The 5,482-nt window shown below is 37.7% G+C and overlaps 1 long non-coding RNA gene across 1 annotated transcript; it reads right to left on the reverse strand.

Moving 5' to 3' along the window:
• Positions 1-1,973: 1,973 nt before the first annotated feature.
• On the reverse strand, positions 1,974-3,581 carry LOC132711131 (uncharacterized). Its single transcript, XR_015731276.1, has 2 exons — positions 3,524-3,581; positions 1,974-2,695 (listed from the first exon to the last, which is right to left on the reverse strand). It is a non-coding gene; the product is annotated as an uncharacterized LOC132711131 (long non-coding RNA).
• Between the last annotated feature and the right edge of the window lie 1,901 nt (positions 3,582-5,482).

Here is a 5,482-nt window from a genome sequence, read left to right on the forward strand (position 1 = left end):
AAAACAGAATATTTGTAGCTTAGGTGTGGTTTAAATGAGAGATCCTTACTGCTCTCTGAGTTTGGTTGTTTTCTTGCAGATGTTTCATTAAACCAAGCTAGGTAACATCATCAGTACTAGTTTGGAGTTTGGTTTACTCTCAGTTTATATTTTAATAATTTGTCCCGTCAGGGTTGCTGAGAGTGCTCTTGAAGTTCTTTGGTTGAGCTGTTTACTGTTAAGCTTATTTAACAGTTCCTTGATTAGAGTATCGTTTACTTTTTGATTCTTGATCTGATGTTAATATTTGTGTTAATTATGCTTATCTGGGTGTTGATTGCTGGTGGGGAAGTGTTTTGGTCTTTTGTTCCCTTTTTGGCTTGTTGATTGTCTCTTTTGCACAGTGTATAGGTGTTCTTTCGATCTATGAGTCTATTGATCGCTAATTTGTCAATGCCAGGCTTCCAGAAATTCTCTAGGTGTTGGGACTTGGCTTGATCTAGGATGGTCACAGTTTCCCAGTTGAAACTATAGTTAAGTCTGTACATATGTTGTGAAATTAAAGTGTTCTCAACATGTTTTCTTACTGGTGGTTAGTGTACATGGATGCGTTCTGTTCGTCTTTTGCCTGTTTGTCCTACATGGTGGCTGTTGCAGTCATTGTATGTTATAGATGAGTCCTGTTTTTGATTCTGGGGCTACTGGGTCTTTTGGTTTACTTTTTGGTTTAAGTAAACCAAACTGCCAAATAAACTAACAGTAACAATATTCAAATTATTAATACTTGAATGACTCAATTTGTGAGGAAAATAGAAGTGTTAATTCTCTTCAAATGATTTTCACATTAAAATTAGACTTTTACCTATAAAACTTTATAGCTAAACATTGTAATTTATATTTGTGACTACCATCAACTCTGCAGATCTGATTGGTTTAAAGCTGGGTAAATTAATGCATGAGACTGTCTCAAAATCTGTCAAGATCACTGAAAAGATATTTTAAAAGCAGATTTCTCAAAATCAAACCTGGACAATTGAAATACCTGAAAGGTAAAACCCCACATTTCTCATCAAATTTCAAATGATTTCAGAATGTAATTTTGATAGTAATTAATCTCACCCTTAAACACATGATACATTGAAAAGAGATGCACTCAGTTTGAATTCTGGCATTGGAAAATTTACCTGGTCACTGTGGCAATAGTACTATAAGCACATATGAATTTGTAAATTGTATTCAATGCACTGGAACTTATTTCTGAAAATACACACTTTTTTTGATTTATATGCCACCCTTCTCTGGAGACTCAGGGCAGTTTACAGTGTGTTAAGCAATAGCCTTCATACTTTTGTATATTTTATACAAAGTCAGCTTATTGCCCCCACAAACTGGGTCCTCAATTTACCTACCTTAGAAAGGATGGAAGGCTGAGTCAACCTTGAGCCTGGCAAGATTCGAACTTACTTTAATTGCAGACAGCTGGTGTTAAATTACAGTGCCTTGTCTGCAGAGCTATCCAGGCTCTTGTTAAGACTGGATTAAGACTGGATTTTGAAATATTCAGGCTGGGCCTCAAAAATTTTGGAGGGGCAGGCTGGAAAAAGATAAGATGGTAGCCATGATTATATAATTAAAGCTCTACCTCTTTTTTACATGCACTTCACATGTGATGCATGTAAACAAGGGACCCTTGACTTTTTTATCCTTTCCCCACAGATGTCCCTGCCTAGATATTTCAACTATCTTTTTATATATCAAATTTCTTAACTGCCTATCTCCCTCACCAAGGGGTTGTGTGTGGGAAATGAGAGGTTAACATTTCCCTTAATTAGCCATCTTTATAGGTTTGACCATCTTTTAGGCTTAAGATTTAAAAATTTTAAAAGGCACTGATAAACGAATTACATAGACTTGTGATTTGAACTTATATGAACAAATCACTATATTGATATTATATCAATCCCTTATAAACAATTAAAACCAGAGGCCTTGTGTTAGTATTAGCTGTTTTATTTTTCTCATCTATGAAACAGCAGAAGGCCGTCAATAGTTTCACCAGGCCTTTCCTACACTTGAAAGGCCATTCTGATTTGCAGAATCAAACAGAAATTCTAAAAATTCTTTCTTTCTTTTTCTTTTTTGAAATGCCTCCACCTCTGATAAAGAAAATAGGCAACTGTGATTCCTTTACTGAAGACATGCAGGCCCAATATTCAGTTCACAGGATGGTGCTTGAATGCTAGAAGAGCAATCCTACTTCTGAAACACAACAGCCAGGAGGAGGGGAATTTCCAAAAAAGTGCAGAAAAAGGAAGGCCTTTTATAAAATCTGAGCTGAACAAGTTAATGCTTGACAGGCTGGATTTATGTGAACATTAACAAGGCTGATAATTCAAGTCCTTGTTGCCCTTGGTAACGTTCCAGGAGAAATGTTTTCACAAAGATGAACTATTTTTAGACAGTTTCTCCAGTGTATAAAAAACAAACAAGCTTTCCTCATAAATTCAGCTAGGCATGCCTGCATGTTTCAGTTCTTTTCAAATGCTAACAATGCCTGGTTCAATTCGGCAAGTGACATTCCTAGCACAAGATCCATTCATTTCACTCAGCCTTTGTAGACGTGATCAGTGAGACCCAAAAATGGAGCATCAAAAGAAGAAAAAACATTAAGCAACCAATTCTTTTTCTCTTCCTTTTTTCCTCTCTCTCTAAAGGTCTGTGGAAAAAAACATGAATGTGCAGCTTCCTGTATGTTTTATGTCTATAGTTTAATTTGTAACTAGTTTTTTCTCTCATGTGGCAGCTCTTCCTGTACTTCCATTATGGTAGAAGGAAACATGTGGGGAATGTAATGAAATCCACATGTCCATTTATGGCTCCCTCCTTTTTTGGCCAATCCAGACACGGTTTCCCCATTAATTCAAGGGGAGCATTCAGTTGGCAGAATCATTGAAATCCTTCTATTTATAGATAGTTCTTGATTTACAACCAGTGGTGGATTGCCCCCGGTTCGCACCGGTTCTATAGAACCGGTAGTAAAACTGGCAGGAGGCTCCACCCACCAACCCCAATGTCACCAAAACGCATGCGCAGAAGAGCGCACACGCGGCCCCGCTGCAAACCGGTAGTAAAGGTAAGTAGAACCCACCCCTGCTTACAACAGTTTGTTTAGTAACGTTTCAAAGTTACAACAGCACTGAAAAAAAGTGACTTATGACCTTTTTTCATACTTACAACCATTGCAGCATCCCCATGGTCATAGGATGAAAATTCAGACACTTGTCAACTGACTCATATTTATAATGGTTGCAGTGTCCTGGGGTCATATGATCATGTTTTGCAACCTTCTGACAAGCAAAGTCAATGGGGAAGCCAGATTCACTTAACAATCGTGTTACTGGCTTAACAATTGCAATGGTTCACTTAACCACTATGTCAAGAAAGGTTGTAAAATGAGGCAAACCTCATTTTTAACCTCATTAACAAATGTTTTTCTTAGCAACAGAAATGTTGGGCTCAATTGTGGTCGTAAGTGTAGGACTACCTGTATTCCTGTCACTTTCTCTTTTTCAACGATGCTTTCCATTTAACTTATTCCACCTGGCAACACATAAGAGAGAAAGAAGAGATCATGAAATCCTCCAAGGATGGTTTAGAACTAAGTGTCCTTCAGCTCCTCCATTTTTCAACTTTCGATTTCCAAACATTAGGGGTGCTCAAGAGTTGTGACATGCCTTAGGGTTATAAAGATATTTTGGTTACTTTAATATAATTTAGATATACTGTACTTGGTAAGTTACATAAATATCATAACTTTTTAACATTTTGTTTGTTTCATTAATGCCTATAAAACAGGTGGGTCCTTGTTTATCTATTTTTTTCTGGCCCCTTTTAAGTTAAAAAAGCCTAGCTTTCATTATACCACCAATGTCCATATATCAACCTATCTTGATGGAAAGTTAGTTACAGTTGATAGGAACAATGTCTGAAGTGAACATGACAGTTGATCCAGCAGGACCATTCTGGTTTGTCCCAGGGGTAGGTTCTACTTATCTTTACTACCTGTTCGCAACGGGATCGCGCACGCTTGCTTTGCTCGCACACGCACCTTGCTTTTGCGCATGCGCAGATCGCTGATGATGACATCAAGGGCAGTGGCCAGGGCCTTCCGCCAGTTTTACTACCGGTTCTTGCGAACTGGTCCGAACCGGGGGCAACCCACCACTGGTTTGTCCCCAAAGAATCTGCTAAATTCATACCAAATGTTGGTAGTATCCAGAGTGTCTATATAAATACTTTAACTCTGGCAATTGTGTGAAATTTTGCATACAGACAATAGTAGGAGGCTTTTTTGAGCTTATGGAAAGTACATGCCCCTACATCAGCAGCAGTAGCTTTTTGGAAAGTGAACAATTGATATATAAAGCTGAATTATGCTGCTGCATTATATAACAGTCTCACATAGACAGGGTTCACAATCATGCCAAACATGATTTAATCATAGTTTGTGTTCAGTACCAAGAACAGCGGCAGACAGACTGAGGCGAGACCATATGATAAAGCCAACCGTTTATTCGCACTTACAGAGATTGCTAACAGGTGGCTGCTCCACTAACAACAGCATTTTTTTTCCATCTGACAGCTCTTTTAAACTTGGCTGTCAAATGGGTAGCCAATCAGAATGCTTCTCCATTCCCGCTAGGGGAGCAGACCAGAGTGAGGACAGAAACAGAGCAGTTTGTGCAATCAATCACAACCACCCCTACATATCAAGCCATTAAGTATATTTTATAAACCACAATACTGGTTTCTACAATACATTACGCCATAAGCAATGGCTGAAGAACTACAGTGGCTAATTCTTAAGATACGCTAAACCAAAGCCAAACAAACTACATTCTGCCTTACCTTGGTGTGTGAATCTAGGAATAATATATGACTGAATACTTAAATCAGGTAGAATTTTAATTGATTCCACTCCCATGAATATATGGTGGCAACAATTGCCTGAAAGGGCAAAGATTAGTTACTTGTGTAAACTACAGCTGAGAAAATCACCTGATTGTGCGGTAGATGTTTGTTCAGAGAGGCTAATTATAAAGTAGCTATTGAGGCTTTGAAGAATTTATCTGTAATTACTGCAATAGTAGGAGTAAGTTAGGGACCACAAATATATCATCACTGTAATCGTACTTAACATTTACATCACACTTTTAAACTTCAAAGTGTATTATAGCCATTAACTAATTAATCTGCAAAGCCTTATATCTTGCACATCTTTTGCTGACATAATGTATAAACACTGTATACACCATCCTTAGGGAGGAATTTTCCTCTAAAACTACATTTAGGTGGGGCATTTTTTTTTAATTCTCTGTAACTTGTTGAAATCAAGACATGAAATGATGAGATGGTATCTTCTCTTTAACAACCGGCATTGTTAATGTTGCTGAAAGTTTTTGACTTTCATGAATCTTTATAAGGCCAAAGTAAAGTTGCACAC

The sequence above is a fragment of the Pantherophis guttatus genome, chromosome 1 (assembly GCF_059756535.1).
Source record: "Pantherophis guttatus breed Tessera chromosome 1, ASM5975653v1, whole genome shotgun sequence".
Lineage (NCBI taxonomy): Eukaryota > Metazoa > Chordata > Lepidosauria > Squamata > Colubridae > Pantherophis > Pantherophis guttatus.